This window comes from Budorcas taxicolor, chromosome 13, assembly GCF_023091745.1.
Source record: "Budorcas taxicolor isolate Tak-1 chromosome 13, Takin1.1, whole genome shotgun sequence".
In the NCBI taxonomy this organism is placed as follows: Eukaryota; Metazoa; Chordata; class Mammalia; order Artiodactyla; family Bovidae; genus Budorcas; species Budorcas taxicolor.
The window spans coordinates 28,800,990-28,827,598 of NC_068922.1; positions in this window are offsets into that span (position 1 = coordinate 28,800,990).

The window sequence follows — 26,609 nt, forward strand, 5'->3', positions numbered from 1 at the left end:
TGTATTTATATGTGTTTGGAGCATACTTTCTTTCTTGCTACATATGGTTGCTTATTAACATGCCTAGGGAGCCCTATAAGCTATAAAGCCTTAGGCAAAGCTAACACCTCTGCATCTTTATGTTCTGCAGTTTCCTAAAGATGGTAGCGCTCAATAAATGTTTGCAAAATTAATAAGTTATGAAAATATGGATAAAACATAATACAAAAGTATTGTCTCTTATAGAATTCCAATCTGTGAGACACCTGAGTAAAGAAAAACTTTTTTGTGCCTAGAAGTCTTTCCTGTAGGTCCCATCAACTTCTGCAGACATGCATGAATTTATAAGCATTCTTTGAAAGGTATTTGAGGAACATAAATCACCAAGAAACTGAAATCACTCTGCTTCCTGGAACATAAAATGTAAACCTAACGAATATTCTCTTTTGCACTGAAACTGGACATTACATGATTCATAATCATAAATCACAATACAGTATTCTTTCTCTTCTCCCAATACTAACTTGAATTTTCAGTAATTCAAGAAAATTTTCAGTCTTCCAGGCTACCAAAATTTTTACCAATTGTTTATTCTTAGACAGTTAACATTTTTAAGACAATATGTCCTTCCTAGATCAACTTTGCTTGCCTGTAGCATGGTGCTCTTTTGTATCATTTTTATGATTCCCATGCCAGTACAGAGTTCTAATCTGTTATAATTAAATTATTATAGATGGTTTTAATTCCTTCTCTTCAAAAAGAAGACAAGACAAAATTATTTCTATTTGTCTAAAGTTCAGTAAATTGGCATGTTCAAGGCAAAGAATAGTTTTTCTCCCACCTGTTTCTTCTGCTTATAAATAAGTTCTTATTTGTAATTAAGTTTTAACACATGAGCAAAGTCTCTGCTTATATAAGCACAGGGATGATGGATAGATAGATAAATAGATTAGAGATAGATAGACATAAATACATTCAAGTGGAAGAAAGTGAACACATATTTGGATTTATATTATACATTCATATTACATAAAGGTAAAATACCAATCAATTTTGGAAATTTTCTTACAGGTGGTGAGATATGGTTTAGACATGGAAAAGAATGGAGGGACAAAAGGTTAAGCAGAGGGAGATTACACCAAAGATGGAGGCTTACCAGAAAGATTGGGGAGGAACAGTGTTGAGATCAGTAGCCATGACGCATGAGTGAGTGATGAAAAACGGGCACAGAGAGGGAAGTCTTAATTAAGACAAAACTGTGAGTTTTGTCTTAGTTATGTTGACTAAGGTCATTAATGACCAGTGCCAGTGAATTAGTAGAGATTCATTTGTTGTAGGTATTATTTCACTCATTTTTCCAATAGTTTCAAAAGAGATAGTTTATATATAATGACATATATTTAATTATGGATAAATATAATTTATTTGCATACACAGAAATCCCTTCTAGTTTAGTAGTAAATTATATTCATGACAATTATATTTGAGGTAAGAGAAAGTGAGAAGGTAGCCCAGATATACATAGTATAGATTTAGATTCATTCTGTCAAAAATATAGAAACTAATGTTACAGGATTAACCATTTGAGAAATGAACTTTTTGTGTATTGTTTTGTTTTGGTCTTGAACTAAAGTTTTCTCACAACAGAATAATGGATTTTCCCAGCACTTGACCATTTAAGAAGACAGTCCAAGGCTTTGAACCCTAGAAATCAAGAGTTATCTTGTTGCAAGGAGTTAAGTTTTATTTTTAAAAATGTGGGCTACCAAGGTAAGAGAGGTCACTAGTCCAAAAGATGAGAGCACTGAAAATTTGGATTCCATAGAACTGGCCCAACCCAGTCTTAACTCCTTGAACTGAAGGATGGGAACATGGGGTATAAATGGATGGGTTTTGCACAAGTGGTGGGGACGTTCTCTCTTCCCCAGGATGCTCCCTGGAGACCGAATGACAGGCTGGACACCAAGCCTGCAGTTTTATAAGCTGTGACAAAGGTCCCTTCTGGTCAAGCCTGTGGTTGGAGGAACACCTTGGTAAAGAGCTCCCTGCAGCTCTCCCAGTGCCGCTGGGAGATCAGAAACAGGGGAAGCAAAGTTACCATGTAGCAGATGTTGCCATGGCAACAATAGTGTAGCTATAAGGATGCTTGGGTTGTAAGCAATGAGAACAATTAAAAAGTAATTGTTTTAATAGTAATTAAAAAGGTCATCTCAGAGAATCAGAAAACTGAAAACCCAGGTCTCCAAAAGGACAGAAACCAGAAAAGTTCAGGGTATCAAGGTAACAAGAGATGACCATCTCCTCAGGGAGAAACCCATGGACTACAGCCTGCTAGGCTTCTCTGTCCATGGGATTCTTCAGGCAAGAATACTGGAGTGGGTTGCCATGCCCTCCTCAAGGGGATCTTACTGACACAGGAACGGAATCCGCATCTCTTATGTCTCCTGCATTGGCAGGCAACTTCTTTACCACTAGCCTCACCTGGTCTAGGAACCAAGTACTCAGCTTCTTCAAACTTTTAGAAAATTGAGTGTGACTGGCTTGGTGGGTTGGTTGCCCACCCCTTGGCTAAAGAAGGGCAGGGCACTTGGTTAACAATCTGCCACAATCAGTATACGTACAACTAAGGGGAAGTCATTTCCCGTATGAACATGAGGGGCTATGTGCTAAAACAAAGGAACAAACTGCCAAAAACACAAAGGTGTCTACTACAGAAAGGGCCCTTACAGCTTTTCCCACAGTCACATAAGAGCCAGGACAGTTTAAAACCCAGTGTCATACAGGGGTGTTTCTCAGTAACTGATATTCATTTGTGATTTATGATAATAATGGTATCTTGAGCCAGTTTTACCTCAATTTAGAAAACTAAAGCAATGAGGCATTTCTTGTGCCCAAGTACAGTGGGGGAAATTCATTCTAGTATGTTCCACTGAAGTTGTTGGTGATTATCTACTTATTTCTCCACTTCCACTTTGTACCCGTCATCGAACCCCAGGAGGCTGATCTCTGTAGGCTGCAGGTGAGCTCCTTGCCCTCTGGCTTCTGGCTGGTTGGCTCAACGAGGGGTAAGAGATGGAGGGCAGGAAGAATCTGAGGCTGTGTTCCACTAGCCCCTCCATGCTGGATGCCATGGAGTGGCTGCTTCTCTGAACCTAAGCACAAGCAGGCAGGCAGCCCTCTCCTGTCAACCCCTCTCTCCAGAGTTCTCAGAATTGCTCCTCGGTCTTGCCCTTTCAACCCACCAAAGAATGCTTCACAGTCTCTTGCTGGTACCGCTAAACTACTCCCTCCACTTTATAAAAATTGCCTTAATTAACTTGCTGCAATTATTTCTTTGGAGGAGTCCATCTGTTTCCTGCCTGGGCCCCTGACTGACATACACAGTAAAAAACGAATTCAAGTTGAGGAATCAAGGACATGATAGCCAGCTTGACTCAACCAATGACATCCTGTTGTCAAGTACAAGTGCCAGCCTCTCCTTCACTGAAGAATAAATATGATCTGAGCAGCTGTAGCAGCAAATTTATGTCTGTCAAAGAGCTTAGCAAAGATCAGAGAGCAGCTTTCAGTATAGCTCACTCTTCAGGAGAATGTGGGGCCAACAGTCGCAGGAGCCCATGAAACCCCCAACCCCCTTTTTACCTCCCACCAAAGCAATACAAATGCAATCAGCTCAACTGCCATTCTCACACTTGAAGAGAAGCGGCAAGATGGCACCCAGGTTTGGGGACCATGACAATGTCACTCTTCCTCACTGGATCATGCGGGTGCCATTTCCAGAGCCTATGTATACATCACTGGATGCTGTGAACTGTGCCAGGGTGATCTCACAAGGCTTGTACCCTGATTGCCATAGTGGAAGAGAGTGGCTAGACCACACACATTACATATGTGTGACTGTGTGCTGATGCCAAGTAGCAGCATGTGTTGTTGATCCTATTTCAAAAGCACCCAGCAGTCAGCTGCACCAGGGGAGAGAAGAATGTATTGCTGATCGGAGGTAGAGTGAGAGGCAGGATGCCATGTGGTGCTATTGTTAGACAGAGCTGCAGCCAGTCCCAGGAAAAGAACTCTGAGGACAAAAGCGATAGCAAAGAGAGGAGGCTCTTAGCCGTTTCAAGAATCGGCTTCTGCCTTGAACATGTTGGGAAGGCAGACCGACCAACAGTTTCTATGGATTGGGAAATAAATGCTATGAATTGTCAGAGCTTTTGAAACCAGGTACTAATGTCACCTTCACAAAGAAAAGGGCAGGAAAGAGTTAAATCTCAAAATCCAAGACTACCAGGGAGTGAGAGGTGGGTAGAATTAAACAGTATGCAAACTGGAGGCACTATGGAGAAGTTCTGAGATGGGGAAGACCCTGACACAAACCAAGGCAGTAAACATCCTAACCTCTCATTCAGGGCTACGAGCTGGCTCTCTCAACACCACTTCCACTGCTCGTGTGCCTTTTTGCATCACCGAGACTCAAATGTCAAAAACTATATTTCTCAGACTCTCTTGCATCCAAGTGAAGGGGGTGTGGGCTTCAAGATACCTTTTGGGGTACTTGTTGCAGGTACAACCTTCAATAGTCCACTTTTTCATTTGGAAAAGAGGATTGAAGTTCACTCTAGATTCTTGCTGTGGTAATGGCTGTGTAGTTTGGTGGTTGTTGAGTTAATTGAAAAACATTTCAACTTTCATTCAAAAGAATGTCTACTACTACTAAGTCACTTCAGTCGTGTCCGACTCTGTGCAACCCCATAGACGGCAGCCCACCAGGCTCCCCCATCCCTGGGATTCTCCAGGCAAGAACACTGGAGTGGGTTGCCATTTCCTTCTCCAGTGCATGAAAGTGAAAAGTGAAAGTGAATGTCTAGCCTCTCAATTTATCCTTTTGTTGCCTTTGAAACAACTCAGACCTTCAATAGCCGCTATGGCATGCAAAAGTTTTGCAATGCAAACTAAAAAATACACTACTGAGAGAAAATAAGAGAAAGGAAATGAATCAAGGTGTATGACATGTACATGGACTGTAGGACATGGTATTATAAACATCAGATATTCTCCTAATTTATCTATAAGTTTAATGCAACCCCAATCAAAATCCCAGAATTTTACTTCTTTTCTTTCTTTTTAGAAATTGGCAAGCTGATCCTAAAATTCATTAAGAAAATACAAAAGGCCAAAAACAGCAAAGGCAGATAGCTGTCAAAATATTATTTTGGGTCATTATGCCTGTGAGGGTGTTTTCAGAAGAAGAAGCATTTCAATAAGTGGACTGAGACAAGAAGAGATAAGAATTTGAATTAGTGGACTGAGCAAGACCACCCTCCTCAGCCTGGCTGGGTGGGCATCACCCAATCTCTTGAGGGTCTAAATAGAACAAAAAAAAGTGAAGGATGGGCAGATTCATTCATTCATTCTCTCTCTCTCTTCTTGAACTGGATGGTACAAACATGGGCAGCTATGGCAAGGGAGATGACCAGTCTGGTGACAATGTTGGCATCCTGGTAAGCAAATGCCCCTTTGCCTCCTGGTAGGAGCCCCAATGGCCACTAGGGAAGTAGCCACACACTGGCATCCAGAGATCCCCTCAGGATTGCCTTCTCCTGTCCAATGTGGGAACTGGAGCTTCCTCAGGATTCTTAATAGGTTGATACCCATTTGGACTGGCATAACCCCATCCATAGCTGCCCATGCTTGCACCATCCAATCACTTAGCTTGTCACACTGAGGTTGCCTGGTTGCCCTCCTCCTGCAACCATACTGTAGGTGGGGCTAGGAGAAGCAAACATTATTTCACCTTCATACCCTGGCACCATGCCCAGGTAGGTACAGCAGCCATGATGATCAAAATGCACAGTTTTCTGCAGATGGGCCAAGCTTTTGTCCTCAATTCAGTTAACTGAGCATTGGCTGTGTAGAGTCCAGAGGCAGATGGGGGACTCATCTGTAAGCTTCTCTAACATCCCCTTCTGAAGCCAGAGGACCCATCCAGCAGGCTGACAGCTGCCTCCAGTCCACTGCGCCATTAGGAGGTGCCATGCACACAGCCAGGCCACTGACCTGAACAGGCCCAACACATCATGAATCCTAAACAGCCATAAAAGCCATCATCTGGGACTGAATGGCCTCTATCCCATCCAATTTAAATAACACTGTCTCCAGGCTCGTTGGCACTCCATTTGAATAACTCAGCCTACCGTTTTAGGTAAAGATGGAGTTATCTGCTATTTCCAAATTAGCTTCCAGTGCTCACCATTAAGTCATCAAATCTTTCCCTGCCAAAACTCATATACCTTAATGCTGAAATATTCCTTGTTTGATTTATCTCTAGTAAACAGCCAATTTTCCCCAAAGTTGGCAGTCAAAGATCTGCCCTCCAGCCTAGGCAATCAGCTGCACTGTTTCCTCATTCATGATGCTTTTCAGAGTGCCTTGTCACCTGCTGAGGCCCTTAATCTGGACCAGGTTTGCTGTCAAAAACTGCAGTTCCCTGTGGGTAACAGATGACTGTCAGTGGAACACCGGGGGAGAGTGTTATGGACAGATGTTTGCTACTTACCCAGGTTCTGCTGTAGCTCAGCAGAGGGAAAGGGCTTTGGTGCCAGGCAGACCAGAGTTCAAATCCCAGCCCGGCTGTATATCATTTGGGTGACCTCAGGCAAGTTACTTATCCTTTCTGAATTCCAGTTTCTTCTTCTACAGAAATTGGGCTAACCATTCTCAGCATTGGTGTGAGGATTACATGAGATGACATATATATATATATATATATATATATATATATATATATATATTTATATATATATATATATATATAAAGTGCCTGGTACTTAACAGGCCTTAGATAAATGCTAGTTACCCTTTCCATTTGCTATTAACTTGTATTATTTACATAACACTGTATTTTGTGAACTGATAAGAAACAGCTGGGCTTCCCAGGTGGCGCTAGTGGTAAAGAACCTGCCTGTCAATGCAGGAGACAGAAGAGATGCGGTCAAGAGGTCCCCTCGAGGTGGGCACAGCAACCCACTCCAGTATTCTTGCCTGGAGAATCCCATGAACAGAGGAGCCTGGTGAGCTACAATACATAGGGTTGCAAAGAGTTGGACACAGCTGAAGCAACTTAGCAAGCACACTCACAAGAAACAGCTAGGAGGAAGCTTACTGGAGAGACTCTGGCACAAGTTGCTTTGTTCACAGATTCACAGACAATGAAGTCAGAGATGACTCCCCTGTGGAAACATGAGAGAATATGTGGCCATGCAAACTCTGCCCCTCCCTCTTGACTGTATATTGCCCTAGCTCCCCTGTAGAGCTGGAAACCCTTCACACTGGCCAGAGAGAGATTCTGCTTGGGGGCCTCAGCACTGGCACATATGGTTGCACAGGCACAATCAAGGGAGTGCATTCATACCAAAAAATGAAGTGGTGCCTCCGGATTTGGGGACATGGGTCCCTGGACTTCTCCTTGAGGAGACAGACATACTTTCTCTTTTTATGTGGAGCCAATAACCTGGCTGCTAGTGTAGAGCCCAGGATCCTGCAGAGAGTTGTCTGGGAACGCCAGTCTAGAAAATCAAGCAGACTTTCAGCGGTTTCTAAGAGCTATCCAGCTTGGAAAGGAGACCTCATATGACTCTTGGAGGGGAGTTCTGGGTATGTTGATGAGACTATTTGAAATGTACCTAAAGATTCTCAAGGATGGGAGACCCTAACTAGCGTTAGAAGTTTGTATGTATCAGGCACTTACAAGTATCAGGCACTGTGCTAATTGCTCTTCCTAAATTTCATCATTTGATTGTCTCAACAAGGCTATGAAGGAAGGACTATCTGTTTCCTCATTTTAAAGAGGGGGAAACTGGGATTTATTGAGAACAAAAAATTTATCTGAAGTCACACAGCTGATAAGTGACAGAGGCAGGATTCAAATGCTAGGAGTTTGGTGTCACAGTCCACCCTGTTAGCCATTCTCCAATACTTGATTAAAATACATGATATCAAGCTAGAAGGAGATGCGTTTTCATTAATCCAAAAGTCACATACTTAACAGATAGAAAGATTACAGAGACGTTCACTAAAAGACATTGTGCAGACCAAAAATATTCGCAGGCTAAACTTAGGGTTCCTAACTTGAGATAAATCTATTAAAGTGAAGTTGGATATATTGAAAACATAATCCTAAACTACTGAGGAATAACTAACTACTAATTAACCCAGGTTAATTAGTATTATTAGTATTAGTATTAGATTTAACTGCTAGGAACAGATAACTTCTCTCTTACATAAATATAAGCCCTTAAGTCTCAGTGCTCTACTCATCTCTTTAAGTGTCTTCCATTAGGTCCAAAATGAGTGCTCTAACTCTAGCCATCACATCTACATTCCAGACAGAAGAAAGGGAAGAAGGGGGAAAAAAGGCACATTCCATCCTTTGAAAGCACTTTCTAGAAGTTGCACACATCACTTCCATTTACATCCCATTGGCCAGGATGTAGTCACATGGCCGTACACATTTGCAAAGGAGGCTGGGTAATGTTGTCTTGAGTCCAAGAACCCATATGCTAACCAGAAATAGAAGACTGGATAAAGTGAGGAAGGGTATTGGTAGCACAAGCACCATCTATCATAGGATGATAAACAAGGACCTTTATGATTGGGTCACTTCTCTCCTGTCTTTGATGTCCCATCAATCCCCTGTCGATACACACCCACTCCATTTCAGCCGTGTTGAACTGCCTGCATTTCTCTAAGCACACCAAACTCCACACTATGTACTCTTCTTCTTGCCCAGTTGAGCCTCTCCATTCTTTCTCTTTCCACCTCCTTCCTTCCCAACTCCATTTCCAGCCCCATCTCCTATGAGAGTTCTATGTTCCTTTCCAGCCCTCCTCCAAGCACCAAAGCATCCTGTACTTTCCTCTCATGTGATTCTCAGTGCAATGTGTTATCACCAGCAGTTTACTTACCTGTCCCTCTGCGAGGCTGCAAATGCCTTCGGATAGAGCCTGGGTCTTATTCCCTCCCCCAGAGCCTGCTCTCAACCCTTGCCTTCCACTGGTTGGTGTTCAAAAATTACCTAACTATCAAAGCTCTTGGCACTTCCCTGCACCACTGTCAGAAGCCACTGGAGCCTGGACACAGTTGGCTGTGTCTGACTTTTAAAAAAATTGTGGGGATAAAATATTTGATGACTGTAGTATCAAAACTTTAATAAATACACTGCATCACATCTTCATCCACTCCATTTCTCTTGCCCCCAAAGGAATAATTTTTATCAATTTCTTTTCCCTTCTAATGTTTCTTTATGATATGCAAGCAAATACAAATATATGCTTATTTTCCTCTATTTTATGCAAAAATTAGCACTGTTTGTCTTCTTTCACTCTTCCACTAAATCACATATCGTAGAAATCATACCATGTTGGTAAAAACAGCACATCCTGATCCCTCTTTACATGGCATAGGGTCCCGCTATTGTGGCATTGTGTTTTTTTTTTTAACAAGTTTTCTCTCTGTCACTATAAACAATGCTGAAGATGTTATTTCATATACAGGGACGTGAACTTACAAAATAAATCCCCAAAGTGGAAATTCTGCATGAAAAGGCAAATGCATTTGTCATCTTGTAGATATTAAGGCATAGCATTCCTAAACTTAAAACAAACCCCCAAAAAAGCCAAATCTGAAGAAGGGTATCTCCTGTGCATTGAAAAAATCTTCTTTTCAAAATATCTCATAATAAAAATTTTAAAAGAGCAACAAAGAATAATCTTTTCTAAGGAAATAGACCATGAAGATAGTCAGGGCAAATGACCTCATTGTCACCAGAATGTTTTGTCACATTCACAGTGAACAGGGGAAGCACCAGGTGTGAAAAATCACTCCGCCTGAGTTCTCTTTATAAACACAGTACATTTGAACTCAGTGATTTTCTTGGCATTTAGAGAAAGGCCATTTCTGCCTAGGGTTTATACTACTACAAAGTTTTTAATGGAGCTGGAGACAAATGACAAATTCCCCACACTGGAGGCAGTTTCCTGGAAGCAAGCAGTGTGGCTGCACACACCACACAGGGAGCTTTGAAAACATCACAGCACGTGAAATTGCCCAGCCATCTGTGGTTTCCTGTCCACAGGTGGGGGTGGGGGGCAGGAGTTGCCTCTCTGGACTTCAGCAAATGCTCTGGGGTCGGGCCACAGCCACGTCCATCTGCATCCGTCCAACAGATGCCCTTCTACGAGCTCAGAGTTCCTGCCTCTGGTCTGAACAAGCACAGAAATCACAGCTCAAACATCCTCCCCATAAAAGCTGGTCTTCAGGAAATATATATATTTAGCAGCATGTCCAAGGTCACAGAGACCAGAGCTGAGTAGGTGTCGAGGATGAGGAAGAGGTAAGGAGAGTTAGTACCTCCAGCCCTTCCATCAACAAGCCTTCAACCCATTCTGCTTGTGCAGGAGGTGATGAGGTGCCACTTGGCCAGGACATGTGTGGTGGTGGGGAGTGGGGGGTTGGGGGATGGAAGGAGAGACACATGGTCTAAGCTCCAGGGCCTGAGACAACAGAATGAGTGGATGCCCTCTCCAATGGTCTTATCAGTGATTCTGGAAGCAAGTGTGTATGCCAGGGAGATTTAGAGAAAAATCTACAATAGACCAACCTATGCAGAAAATAGCTACTGTCTTCAGGGTCCCTGAATCATCCCTTGCACAGGCCTACCCCTTTTGCAGGGTCCCTTCTGTCATATCTCACTTGGGTTACAGCCAGAGCCTCCCAGTTGATCTACAGTTTACACTTTTGTCTATCCTGAACACAGTGCCCAACGCAATACTTTCTGGTATGTGACCGTGTAGCTCCCCAGTTCAAAAGCTTGCAATGGTGTCCGCACCAATGGTGTCCACATCTGGTGCTTTCAGAGCACAGGGCTGTACCTGAGCTGATACCCTCCAGCCTCTAACCCCATCCCCTCCACTCTCCCCATCTCCTCCACTCCAGCCATGCAGCCTCCTCATTGGTCTCCAGTCACCACCAGAATCCCACCTTTCAGCTTCTGCCCTTGCTGGTGGAACATCTCCCACCCCATCCCTGAGAACTGCATAACCTCTTTCCTTTCCTGTGGGCTTTCCTGACCATTCTACTTAAATGGGTATCATGAATCCCCCTCCCACTGGAATTCCTTACCTGCCTCTGCATATTTTCCTCCAAAGTACTTATCATCATCTATTACACTATTCATTTTACTTATTTATTTCTTCACTGTTTCCTTCATCCCTGCTAGAATATAAGCTTTGTGAGATTGAGGACTTCTGTTTACCATTCTATCCCCACATCTAAATAGTACCTCGCACGCAGTACTCTTGCTAATATTTGTCAAATGAATAAATACAGGAAAGAGGAGATGGGTTCCCCATAAGTAACCTCGTTCCCCTGGGCACAGAAAATTATCTAGAAACTGCTCCCTCCCTGTCCAGCACCTTTAGAAATGACCACAAAGAGATTATCACCTCCGACCTCTCAGAATGGTTATCATAAAAAAGACCACAAATGACAAGTTTTGTTCACTTTTCACTTTCATGCATTGGAGAAGGAAATGGCAGTGTTCTTGCCTGGAGAATCCCAGGGACGGGGGAGCCTGGTGGGCTGCTGTCCATGGGGTTGCACAGAGTCGGACACTACTGAAGTGACTTAGCAGTAGCAGCAGTAGACAAGTTTTGACAAGGGTGTGGAGAAAAGAGAACACATATGCACTGTTGGTGAGAATGTAAATTGATGCAGTCACCATAAAAAACAAAAACCTAAAAATAGAACTATCATATGTTCCAGCAATTCCTCTCCTGGGTATATATCCAAAATAAACAAAAAACGATATTTTAGAAAGATACATGAACCCCAATTTTCATTGCCAAGTAATGCAAGCAACCTAAGTCTCCATCAACAGATGAATAAAGAAGATAACACATACATAATGGAATATTACTAAGCCATAATAAAAGATAAAATTTTGCCATTTGCAACAACATAGATGAACAAAGATGAACTTGAAGGCTTAGTGAAATATGTCAGATAGAGAAAGGCAAATATTATATGTTATCACATACACAAAATTTAAAAATTAATGAATATAACAAAACAGAAACAGACTCACAGATACAGAGAACAGATCAGCGGTTACCAGTGAGGAGAGGGAAGGGAGGAGGGATAACATAGGGGTGCAGGATTAAGAGATACAAACTACCAATAAATAAGCTATAAGGATATCATATATTAGGAATTATAGTCAATATTTTGTAATAGCTTTAAATGAAGTATAATCTACAAAAACATTGAATTGCTTTGCTGTACATGTGAAACTAATATCATATTTTAAGTCAACTATACTTCAGTGTAAACACATTAAGTAACTGACTTGCTGGTCTTTAATACAAAGGGTATTTCATGCCACAGTGAGGGGGATGATTTTGGGCAGAGAGCTTCTTCCCCCAATGTCTAGGGCCTGTCTACGCCATCTGCTCCCAGCCAGCCTCAGGGAGCAACAGAATGAAAGAGCTCACAGAGGTCTTGAGGGGTCAGCACAGTTAGCATGGGGCTCCGTGAGCTGTAGCAGCTCTGGAACGGCACCACATGCCAGAGATGGACTCTGATCCCACAGACCTTGGCAGCTAGCGGCAGGTTGGCCAAGGGTGACCCAAGCACCTGGCCACCCCAGCTCCAGTGCTGTGACCTTCATGAACAAAGAGCAGGGACACTGTTCCTCTTCCACCAAAACCATCCTGACCTAGTCTGTATTGGACTTCAAGGTCAGAGGACATGCACATTTTTGTTTCATTTCTATAGGGACCTCATGGCTGATACTTTATCACAAGATAAAAAATAGATGTAAGATATGAAATAAAATATATTTTCAAATTTTATATATAAAGTATATTTAAATATATATATAGGGCTTCCCAGGAGGTGCTAGTGGTAATATTCACACATGAACATGAATGTGTGTATATATATACATATATGGTCCATGCACACACACATATGGATAATTTTATTCTGCATGATTGGTGTTGATCCCTGAATGGTCTTTGTAGAAAGTGGTAGGCTATAACATAATAAACTCTCTCTTTAGCCTTAGGTACAGCTTCTCTTCAGGACATATGATGCTGTGAAGAGAAGGTAAGGGAAAAGATAATAAGAGTCGATAACATGACTGGGAGGTCCATAAGATGATGTGAGAAAAGGAAGTAAAGAAAAACAGTCCAGGGTCCATGGGTGGAGCAGGAAGCACCCAGCACTGGGGGTCCAAAGCCCTCCACTCTAGCCCTTCTTCCTCCCATGGTAGCCCTGAGACCCAGGGAGGTTGCACCCTCCGTGCTCTCATCTCCTAAGCTGATAAGAAGAGTGTTACACCAGGTGCAATCTGGTGTCTTCTCAAAACATCCATGTCTCATCAAGCTCAAAGCAGCCTGTACTTCTAGGCAATTAGGAACGTGGAGAGAGGCCAGTGCAAGAAGGTGGTTACATGAGTTCTGATGGTATTCCTAATCAAAGTTGCCTGAAGCCTAGTTCACTGGTGCTCAACTTGCCCTCATGGAGACTTCATGGTCTGAGCCAGATGAATAAGCCTCACTGTCACCTTATCAGAAAGGCCTGTCCTGACCATCCTAACTTACATACTCCATCATGTTGCCCTGTTAATGTTACAGACCAGCATCCTATGGGGCCTTTCCAGGGAAGATTCCCCACCCTGGCCTCAACTACCATGTTTTCCACCTGCCTGCTGTAGGAAAACTTCAGTCAAAGAACAAATTTAATCAGAGAAATGAGAAAATGCAGAAACAAAGGAAGACAGTCAAATAAGACAAAACAACAGTAGCCATTAAACATAGTCAAGGACCTTTAGTTTCTCCTCAAGGCTACAGATAAACTCTGAGCCATGTCCTTTGATCTGTTTTGCAGATACTGAAACCCTCACCAGGCGGGAGAAGTTAACAGTGTGAAGAGCAGACTGTAGACAGGACATAAATTGCTCCGTTTTACACAATTCCAAGAGCTGGCCTCAAGGAAATGAGAACAAACTGCCCTTGGAACTGAAGATTAACTGTACTTAACACAATCAAGATGGTGCTAGTCATACTGCCGCACAATCAATTTCACGATGACTGACAGAGCTCACTGTGCTGCTCGGCACACAAGCCCCTCCCCCACACGCGCACCCCTAAAACTCTCTTTTAAAAACTCATTGGAAAAGACCCTAATGCTGGAAAAGATTGAGGGCAAGAAGAGAAGGGGGTGACAGAGGACAAAATGGTTGGATGGCATCATCAGCTCAATGGACATGAGTTTAAGTAAACTCTGGGAGATAGTGAGGGACAGGGAAGCCTTGCATGCTGCAGTCCACAGGGTCACAAAGAGTCAGTTGGACATGAGTGAGTGACTGAACAACAACAAAACTCTGGCTCCCTGATGGACAAGGGGGAGTTAGCTCTTTTATGAGCCCACCTTCTCCCTAGGGTTGCGAACCTCCTCAATAAAGCTGTCTTTCCTTTTACCCAACACTTGTCTCTCAGTATTGGATTCCTGAATGACAGGTAGCCAAACCTGAGTTCAGGAACATGAATCCTTTCTCTTCATTGCACTAGCCACAGTTTGATTGTCTTGCTTATTTGTTACTTGTTATTTGCCTGTCTCCCTCACCAAATATCAGCTCCATAAGAAGGGGTCTTGCTTTCTCCATTCACCACTCTACGTAGTGCCTAGAACAGTTCCTGGCACATAGTAAGTCCTCAATTAGTATCTGTTGAGTGAATCAGTGATGTCACCTTAAAAAAAAAACAACAGAGCTTCTTTTGTTCTTCATCCTCACACTATATTGAGGGCATTTCTTCCAGCAAGTTCTTCTAGTATCTCATCAGATGATGTTTTTTTCCTCATGCACTGAAGATTAATGGGACGGTTTACTCGAGTGTACATTATAATAGAGCTGTTAGCAGTTATTAATTACACATCACTGAACACCTCTCATGGCCCAAGGCAGCCCAATGGAAAGCATCAGTTACACCCCGACGGGCATGTCCACTTTGCAGATGAAGTGAAAATGTGAAATGAGGGTAAAATAATCCATCCTGCCCACCTACCAAGTCAGGTGCACAAGCCCCCCAAAACCAGAAAACAACCCTAAGATGGTCTCTCTCGTCTGCCTGGACCAGCCTTGACCTCGACAGTAGAGAGTGTCTCCTAGGAGCCCCCTAGGGTCATGGCATTTGCTCCCATCTTTACAGACTTCGGGTCTCTCCCTCCCCTCAGCTCCTGTCCTCAGGGAGGCCTTGGCCACTTCACCTGAGGTTCCTTTGCAGTCCCTCTCAGCCATCCTCCAGCCTTTCTGGGGATGTGATTTTCTGCTTCCCTTCAATCCTCCTCAGTTCAGGCTCTCCCAGGGGATGCACTGTCTGCATCGCCTCCTCACTGGCTTCCCTGCCTCTGGTACTTCATCCGCATGCATCCAGATGTCCTTCCTAAAGGGCAAAATGGGACCGCTTCACTCACTTCTGTTTACATTCATTCTCAGCAAGGTCCTGTGCATATGAAAAACGGGATCAGAGACATCCCTTCTTCAAAGAGGGCAGCTTGGGGGTGTTAAAGACTCCCTCATAATTTCCGGAATGGTGGAGACCCCAAAACAGAAGAAAAGAGGAAAACTTGGAGACTCAGAAAACTGAGGAGGGCAGAGAAGTCTAAGAGAAGAGCAGTAAGCAGGACTTGCCAGTGGACAATTTCCTTGATGTAGGAAATGACTGTTGAGACTGTCAGCTTGGCAGTGAAACATCACAGCATCACCTTCGTGGTACTATAATCCCACACCCTGACCCCAAATGCACAGACAAGTACCAGCAGCTGATGTGAGTGGAACTTATGGGTTGAAGAGACATAGGACCATGGCAGAGCGAGCCTGGGTAGCAAGAAAAACAGGAGCCCCAGGAATAAGGGCACAGAGCAGAGAAGCCAGCTTCCTTCTGAGCACTTTTGTTAATAAGCAAAAAGACATAGCCCTGAATGAATTTGAGTCAGTGTTACTGAGGTAGATGAACCTAGAGCCTGTTATACAGAGTGCAATAAGTCAGAAAGAGAAAAACAAATATCGTATATTAACATATATATATGGAATCTAGAAAAATGGCACAGATGAACCTACCTGCAGGGCAGGAATAGAGACACAGCAGGGAGAGAGTGGGATGAACTGAGAGCAGCACTGACATACATACACCTCCACGTGTGACATAGATGGCTAGCGGGAGCCTGCTGACAGCACAGGGAGCTCAGCTCAGGGATGACCTAGAGAGGTGGGTGCGGCAGTGGGAGGGCGGCACAGGAAGGAAGGATATATGTATGTATATGGCTGATTCACTTTGTTGTACACCAGAAACTAATACAACATTGTGAAAGCAATTATCCTCCAATTTAAATTTTTTTTAAAAATCAGTATTTGTTCATTAATTGTAACAAACGTATCATAATAAAGTTAAATGGTAATAATAAGGGCAAACAAGTAGGCAGATCATGGCAAATCTCTTTTATAATCTTTCTGTAAATATAAAATGTTTGTAGATTAAAGACTTTATTTCTAAAAAATAAAAAAAAGACATAGACCCGAGAAACTGTGTTCTCTAAAACTATAAATTTCCAGAAACTTTCCTGTCCCAAATCATTTTCATAAGAATGGAACATCCCGCTCCTAGCTGAGAGAGCCCAGTCATCTTGGATACAGACGAAGTAGCCTGAATTTCCAACCCAGGTGCAGAGCCTCAGATAAGGGATTTTGGATACAACCGCCCATGTTTCTTTTAACCCTGTCGTTTGCAAAAAAAAAATCTGAGTCTGCTCCCTTAGCCCAGGAGGATGCTAATTCCTTTACACACAGCCTTACTTTGCTTAGAAACCACCACATTGATTTAGTTGAATTTGAGGTAAATCCCACCGTTTCCCCCAGTCCTGACAACCTCATCACTTCCTCTGTGTGATGAGACACTCTGGTTTCCCTGGAGCGCTCTCCCCCACTGTCACAAGTCAATAAACCTCATGGTGGATTACACATTTAGCCCTGGAGGGCTAAACTTTATTTCAGACATTCCAGGGAAAGTGATCCCTGAAAAGGAGGCAGGAATCTTGTGGAAGGGGAGAAATTCCATCAGTAGCACAGAAAGGAGACAATGACTCCAAAAGTTGTAACACTTGGGGTTCTCTGGGTTTTATATACACACATAATAAACAAATGTAGAGCAATAGGGAATAACTTGGATTTTTTGAAGTCAGACAGTCCTGGGTGAAACTCTAGTTCTGGATGAAATTGAATTCTGTTTACTAGCTAGGTGTTACTCCACCTGTCTAAGCTTTTGCGGTCTTTATTCTGGGCAGTTTGTGAGGATTCAGCGTGATAATACATGAGAAATGCTTATTTCAGTTAACTGTCATATTTTAACTACTCAATAATGTTACCTACACCTCTGTGTAAACTACAAATGAATAGGACTAGGAAATGGAAATAATTACAAAATAAAAGTGTCAGCTCTGCTGAGGTTGTAGGATCTGGGTGATTTCCCTTTATGTCTTATATTATTTTCCTCTCTCCTGGGTGCTCAGCTAGACCACGGGCCTGCTTCTTGTGCACGTTTCCCGGGCTCAGTTAATTACTGGCAATTCTGTTATTCCAGTTGCTGGACTCAAAGAACCTGGAGCCATCCTGGATCCCCTCTCTCTCCCCTTCCCCCCAATCTAAATAAGTAAATCCTTCAGTGTCCTACCACTCATCACCCCATTTGCATCCTGAGCCCCTCAACCATTATGACTCATCTTGGTTATTGAATCTGCATCCTAACTGGTCTTCCTTCCTGCCTGCCCCCCATAACTCCCTTTCAGTGCCACCAGCAGCTAAGAAAATCCTTTTAATATATAAATCCCACTGTACCCCTTCTCTGCTCCAAACCCTCCAGTGATGCCCACTTCATCTCTTTACAATAGTTTACAAGGTCCTATGCAAGCTGGTCCTGGTTATTTCTCTGACTTTCTCTCTCACCCTCTCCTCTTTAACGTGGTTCCTCACCAGCCACCCTAGCTTCTTGGCTCTTCCCTGAAATGCCAAGTGTGCTCCCATCCCAGGACCTTTGCACATGCTGTTCCTTCTGCCTGGAACACTGTTCCTTCAGATTTTCATCTGGCTCACTTCCTCACTTCCTCAGAGGCTATGCCCAAGTGCCATCTTCTCAGAGACACCGGCCTGACCACTATGTGCATACACGTGCACACACACACACGGCAAATCTTTCCATTCTCACCACATCCTGTCTCCCATACTCTACACTGTTTCCCCCACAGCATCTACTGCCATCCAACATACCACATATTTACCTTTCCATTTGTTTATTTCATATCTCTGCCACTAGGAAAAAAATTTTAACTTGATCAGGGACTGATTTGTGTTCACTGCTGTATCTCCAGTATGTAGAACAAAGTTTTCATAAGGTGGATGTTCGATTAATATATTTTTAATGAGCTGTCTGAATGAGATCAAAGATTTCCACGGGTGTCAATTAATGCCTGTGTACTGCTGAGCAATAGAGACAATAGCATTATTCCTTTTCATCACATGAAACAAACAGGAGAGAAAGAGTAGGTAACTTTCTCCCAGCCACATCAGGGCCTGGGGCTTTCTACTTACAATGTCTGCACAGAAAAGCAGTGGGCTTTGAAGAATCCCCAGGGGTCATGGACTGGCATGTCTGTGTTCACCACCCCAGCCACCACCCCCCACATGTACACCTTCTGCACGCATACTGCAGTGCAGAACAAAACCTCCCCAGAGGATGTAGCTGCCTATCACCAGGCCATGATGAACAGTAGCTGAATCACCGCTTTTGAAGAACTCTAAATCAGCTTGCTCTCTGACTCCACAGAGCTAGGCTTAGTGTCTTCAGGTGACGGTTCAACAGGGAGGCCCAGACCAACAGCAGCAGCAACCCCTGGGAATTTGGGAATGTACATTCTTGCCCACCCCAGTCCTACTGAGTCAGAAGTTTGGGGAGACTGGGCCCAGCACTATGTGTTTGAACAGGCCCTTAGTGGAGCCCACTCCAGTGTTCTTCCCTGGGAAATCTCATGGACAGAAGAACCTGTCAGGCTACATTGTCCAAGGGGTCGCAACAGTCGGACATAACTTAGTGACTGAACCACCACCCGCAGACAATTTTAACACACTCAAGTTTGAGAACCACTGCCTTAGTGGGTAAACGAGAACATATGACACTCTCTAGGTCCATCCACATCTCTACAAATACAATAGGTAACTAATGAGAACCTACGGTATAGCGCAGGGCATGCATGTGTGCTCAGTTGCTCATGTCCAACTCCAATAAACTGATAAAATTGTCAAGTGCTCTGTTAAGTCTAATATCGAATTCTGACTTGAACATAATGGGATGTATAAAACCAAATGAGGGGAACTAGCTCTCAGGACTGCAGAAACCCTATCGCTTCCCCATCACTGATCTCTTACTCAGACTCTGGTGTTCTTGTTGGGCTGGTATGAAATGAATTGATAATATCACCAGTTTTTCAAGGAACAGGTTTCTTTGCTGTAATCACAACAACCAAGATCAGTGCCTGAACTAATTGAGTTCCCTCATCAGGCCCTTTAAGAATCACAGGTCACGGTGGAGGCAAGGGGCGGAGAGGATAAACTAGGACTTTGGCATTAACACATACACACTGCTGCTGCTAAGTTGTGTCTGACTCTGTGTGACCCCATAGACAGCAGCCCTCCAGGCTCCCCTGTCCCTGGGATTCTCCAGGCAAGAACCCTAGAGTGGGCTGCCATTTCCTTTTCCAATGCATGAAAGTAAAAAGTGAAAGTGAAGTCACTCAGTCGTGTCCAACTCCTAGCGACCCCATGGACTGCAGCCTACCAGGCTCCTCCGTCCGTGGGATTCTTCCAGGCAAGAGTACTGGAGTGGGTTGCCATTGCCTTCTCCAACACATACACACTACTACATGTAAAATAGATAAACAACAAGGACCTACTGTGTAACATAGGAATTATATTCAATACCTTGCAATAGGACTTCCCTGGTGGTCCAGTGGTTAAGAATCACCCTGCCAATGCAGGGGACATGGATTTGATTCCTGCTACAAGAAGATCCCACATGCTGCAGAGCAACTAAGCCCATGCACCACAGCTACAGAGCCCATGAGCTGGAGCCACTGAGGATCCCTGTGCTCCAGGACAAGAGAAGTCACTGCAATAAGAAGCCTGAGCCCTGCACCTAGAGAGTAGCCCCAACTCACCACAACTACAGAAAGCCTGCATGCAACAATGAAGAACCCAACACAGCCAAAAATAAATAAATGTAAATATCTTGCAATAAGCCACAATGGAAAATAATCAGGAAAGGTACATCTGAAATATTTAAAATCAACTATAAGTCAATTTTTAAAAATTCACAGGATTAAATGGGCCCTGGAGAGTGAATCATTTTCACCGATTCAGAGCTTTGCCCCACCCCCACCCCATCTCAGCCTCAGTATATGAAAATTTGGGACACTATGGGAACAGCATAGAAATATAGGACGTTGCTGAAGTTTGTGGGAGGAAAAACAGAACCTAAGCCTTCTGCCCTAATTACGTGACATTTTTAGCTCATAGTGAACAGAGACTCTTGTGGTTAGTGATGTCATCCATATCCACCCACTCTGCTTCTGAACCCAGCAGCTTGTGTTGCTGGAGAATTTCACACAATCCTTTGAGAAAGGCATAGGCTCTCCCTAAAACATCACTTCCTTGCTTGAGTGCCACGATGCCTTTCCATTGCACTGAGAATAAAATCCTAACCCCCTCAATAACAATTAAAAACTAAACAACCCAATTTTAAAAAGGCCTAAAATTTGAATAGACATTTCTCCAAATAAGACTGATAAAAATGGCCAGTAAGCACGTGAAGAGGCTCAAAATCACTAAACATTAGAGAGATGCAAATTGAAACCACAGTGAGATACCATTACTATGGGTACTATTCATACCCATTACTAGGGTTATTATTTTTAAAAGAATAACAAAATTATATCATGTTCATGGGTCAAAAGAATCAATGTAGTGAAAATGAGTATACTAACCAAATCTATAGACTCAACGCAATCCCTATCAAGTTACCAACGGTATTTTTCACAGAGCTAGAACAAATAATTTCACAATTTGTATGGAAATACAAAAAACCTCAAATAGCCAAAGCAATCTTGAGAAAGAAGAATGGAACTGGAGGAATCAACCTGCCTGACTTCAGGCTCTACTACAAAGCCAAGTCATCAAGACACTGTGGTACTGGCACAAGGACAGAAATATAGATCAGTGGAACAAAATAGAAAGCCCAGAGATAAATCCACACACCTATGGACACCTTATCTTTGACAAAGGAGGCAAGAATATACAATGGAGAAAAGACAATCTCTTTAACAAGTGGTGCTGGGAAAACTGGTCAACCACTTGTAAAAGAATGAAACTAGAACACTTTCTAACACCATTCATAAAAATAAACTCAAAATGGATTAAAGATCTAAATGTAAGACCAGAAACTATAAAATTCCTAGAGGAGAACATAGGCAAAACACTCTCCGACACAAATCACAGCAGGATCCTCTATGACCCACCTCCCAGAATATTGGAAATAAAAGCAAAAATAAACAAATAGGATCTAATTAAAATTAAAAGCTTCTGCACAACAAAGGAAACTATAAGCAAGGTGAAAAGACAGCCTTCAGAATGGGAGAAAATAATAGCAAATGAAGCAACTGACAAACAACTAATCTCAAAAATATACAAGCAACTCCTGTAGCTCAATTCCAGAAAAATAAATGACCCAATCAAAAAATGGGTCAAAGAACTAAATAGATATTTCTCCAAAGAAGACATACAGATGGCTAACAAACACATGAAAAGATGCTCAACATCACTCATTATCAGAGAAATGCAAATCAAGACCACAATGAGGTACCATTTCACACCAGTCAGAATGGCTGCGATCCAAAAGTCTACAAGCAATAAATGCTGGAGAGGGAGTGGAGAAAAGGGATCCCTCTTACACTGTTGGCGGGAATGCAAACTAGTACAGCCACTATGGAGAACAGTGTGGAGATTCCATAAAAAACTACAAATAGAACTGCCTTATGACCCAGCAATCCCACTGCTGGGCATACACACCGAGGAAACCAGAATTGAAAGAGACACGTGTACCCCAATGTTCACCGCAGCACTGTTTATAATAGCCAGGACATGGAAGCAACCTAGATGTCCATCAGCAGATGAATGGATAAGAAAGCTGTGGTACATATACACAATGGACTATTACTCAGACATTAAAAAGAATACATTTCAATCAGTTCTAATGAGGTGGATGAAACTGGAGCCGATTATACAGAGTGAAGTAAGCCAGAAAGAAAAACACCAATACAGTATACTAATGCATATATATGGAATTTAGAAAGATGGTAATGATAACCCTGTATGCGAGACAGCAAAAGAGACATAGATGTAAAGAACAGACTTTTGGACTCTCTGGGAGAGGGAGAGGGTGGGATGATTTGGGAGAATGGCATTGAAACATGTATACTATCATGTAAGAAATGAATCACTAGACTCGGTTAGATGCAGGATACAGGATGCTTGGGGCTGGTGCACTGGGATGACCCAGAGGGATGATATGGGGAAGGTGGTGGGAGGGGGGGTTCAGGGTTGGAAACTCATGTACACCTGTGGTGGATTCATGTCAATGTATGGCAAAACAAATACAGTATTGTAAAGTAAAAAAAAATAAAATTTAAATAAAAAATTTAAAAAATTAAATTAAGTTAACTTTACCCATTTCTTTTTACTTTTTAAAATGTTACTAGAAATGCAAACATTAACACATTGCCTTGATGTGTGACATCATCAGAACTGTACCCTTCTACACCATCCAAATTACAATGCATAAATCACTGATTCTACATCCTCTTCTGAGATCTCCAAACTCATTACCAAATAAATCCAAAAATGGTTCAGTAAACTGGAAAGAAAATTCATTACAGACGTGTTCCCATGTAGATGTGCAATTTCATTTCATAACCAGTTTGTTTTAGGTTGAAACTATTTGTAAGAAAGAAAGCAGGTGCAGCAATGAAAAAGCTACAAGGCTGAAACAATCTTAATGGAGACAATGAAAGACAAAGGAAAAAAAAAGGATCTATATTCTGGATATGGAGTAGCCCTGTGTGCTTCCCTAAGCCTTAGATGTGTTACTGGAAAGACAAAAAGAATATCTTTCTGTTTGTTTGTTTCACTCATTTCAAAAATGACCAAAGTGTGAGGTGAGCTGGTGGCGGGGCTGGTAGAATTACAGAAAAGAGAAACAGTGATGAGAAGTGTGGGTAAAAACCAGTGTTCATATGAGAAATGAGGAATCTGAGGGAAGAGGAGCAGGACCAGAGAGAGAAACCAGGAGAGCAATTATGGAGTTGGCTTGCAGGATCAGCAACAGCAGCATCACCTTGGAATGTGACAGAAACGCAGACTCTTGGGCTCATCCCAAGTGGTTGATATGGGGACCCTTATTGCCTATCTACGACTTTTCATGGAGTCTTGGGAAAACATTCATCTAGGACTGGGGTTTCCAAGGAGCAGGTCTCAAATATTTTTGTGATAGATCCCCAAGCCAGCTATTGTCACACATTCTGTTTTACATAAACCCCAGCCCATAGAGCAGCTGGGATTACCAAAACAAATTGTGGAGAGGGTTACCTCTTCTGGCTGCTTGGTGTCTTAACTGTCAGCTAAGTCTTCCTTTTAGCTTTCTACCATTCTATTCCCTCCCCAGGGACTTCATCACATCACAGGTAAGGCTAATGCATAAAGTTATAAATCTAACAGCTTCCAAATGAGTTGTTCATACTCTGTAAACATGATGTTACAAAATAATTTATCCCTGGATGTCTTGTATTTTCATGGTCTCAGTAATCAAGCACCAGAGATAACAGGGATGGAGAGAAATACCCAAGCAAATTCATTTTTAATAGAACAAGAGTTGTTTTAATTCTCAACCACACCCTTAACAGAAGTGGAATATAAACATAGTGCAAATAGTGGGGGAAAGTGCAAATAGAGAAGCCATGACTTCAGGAAGAAAGTCACCTCCTCTGGGAAGCCCTCAGCCCAGCCAGGTCCCCACTTTTGATTACTTCCCTTTCACTCCTCACAACACTTTACACAATGGAAAATTATGAGTGTATGTATAGTTTCTTGTTCTATGTAGGTCTCTTCCACTCAGCCATCAGGTCCTTGAGAACAAAAACCTTGTGTACATTTTCAGTTCTGTATTTTGTTCATATAGGACTCTCAGTGAATATCTGCTAAAGGCATAAACACCCAAGAAGTGCTTCATGATTATGAAATAACTGCAAGATATGCTCCAATATTTTCTGGGTCTACAGAAGGATTGTGGCCAAGGACAGCAGAGAGGTGAGAGGAAGGGTCAAGGCTCTGAGAGCTCTTGTTCACAACATTTTGTCCACAACAGACATGGGTCAAAAAACTTGATTGGGAACTGGGGCCAAAACCCCATCTGTCATCAAAGGGGAAGGAAGAGATTCTGGGAAAGGAAGCCTGAGATGTACTTGACTCATAACCAAGAAGGAGATAAGAGGAAAACTCCAGAAGTTGAATTAGGAAAAAAAAAAAAAAAACTTATGGGACGTTTCCCAAAGCCAAATTAAGGATCAAATTCCTTCCTGAAATAGGTATGCTGCTAAGTCACTTCAGTCGTGTCCGACTCTGTGTGACCCCATAGACGGCAGCCCACCAGGCTCCCCGGTCCCTGGGATTCTCCAGGCAAGAACACTGGAGTGGGTTGCCATTTCCTTCTCCAATGCATGAAAGTAAAAAGTGAAAGGGAAGTCACTCAGTCGTGTCTGACTCCTAGCAACCCCATGGACCACAGCCTACCAGGCTCCTCTGTCCATGGGATTTTCCAGGCAAGAGTACTGGAGTGGGGTGCCATCGTAGGTATAAGTTGGGTCAAGTCCAAGCTGAGTCTCTAAATATTTATTCGATCTTATTTTCCACAGCTGAGTGAACAGTCCTTGCCCATCAAAATGTTGTGATCCGAAAGCCACTCATTTCAGTTTCCAGTGGCCTCTGTTGACACCCCCACTGTTACTCTGTTGGACTCCCGATGCTGAGAATAGACCATTCACTGATGCTGACTTCTACCACTAATAAACCATGAATCTTCTAATCTGAATCACCAGAACCTTTTAATCTGAAGATACCAGAGTAAGGGGACCTAGGTAGACACACATCAGGAACCCTCCCAGCAAACAGTTATCTATTTTCTCCTCAGATCTACCATCCCAATTGTTCAGCTGGGGACATTACTAGGCCACTTCTCTTGTCCTAAATAAATAAATAAGCTCTGCAGAAATGAACAGATGGAGGAAAATTTCAAAGCAGCACGTGGGTGTTTCAGGCTCAAATCCCATCAACAGATAACAGGATTTATAACAGCCACTCCCACACAGAGCTTTGAAATTTTAAACTTGTGTGTCATAAGATAGGGCTTCCCCTCCCCCGAACTATCTGCATTGAGTTCAGAGACATGAGGTCCTTCCATTTGGATCAAAACCTCTTTCTCCAAGCTAAACAGTCCACACTGCCACCCAAGAAGTGTGGTAGGGGCTAGACAGTCCACAGTGCCACCCAAGAAGTGTGGTGGGGGCTAGACAGTCCACACTGCCACTCAAGAAGTATGGTAGGGGCTACAGGAGTGGAAAGGAAACCCAAAGTGGGCAGCACTGGGTGTGGTCATTTATATTGCTTCTTGGTTCTCTCTTTTTCTCCCAGGCGCACGTGCCTGCATGCTAAGTTGCTTCAGTCATGTCTGACTCTATGCGACCCCACAGACTGTACCCTGCTAGGCTCGTCTATCTGTGGGATCCTCCAGGCAAGAATACTGGAGTGGGTTGCCATGCTCTCCTCCAAGGGATCTTTCCCATCCAAAGATGGAACCTGTGTCGCTTATGTCTCCTGCATTGGCAGATGGATTCTTTACCAGTAGTGCCACCTGAGAAGCCCTTTCTCCTAGGGGCATTGTACAATTTCCAGAGAAGCAGTGGGTTGACTGTGGCAAATTGGAACCCTCACCTTGACTCAAGGGAAAGACTACAAGCATGGATGCTCTTCGTAAGCCAGAGCACATGGCCACCTTGTTCCAACAAAACAAGAGAACCTAGACTCAGGTTAATGTCAAAATATTCAGAGGCACCACCTGGCACTCTAGGGAAAGTATCAGCACAGTGGAGAAACCACGTAGTGAGCAAAACAGGAGGATCATTCTGGGACATCCAGGAAAGGATTCTCAGAGTCACTCCGAAGTAGTAATAGATGGAGAAGACCCCAAGAATCTTTGGCTGGACTGGGAAGGATGTAGGGCTGTGTTCATGGAGGGAGCCCTTGACTAGAAGCTATTATTAGTGAGACCCACATTATATGACTTTCCCCTTGGAACTGATGACAGTAGAAATCTAAATCACCCTGCTGCTGCTAAGTTGCTTCAGTCGTGTCCGACTCTGTGCGA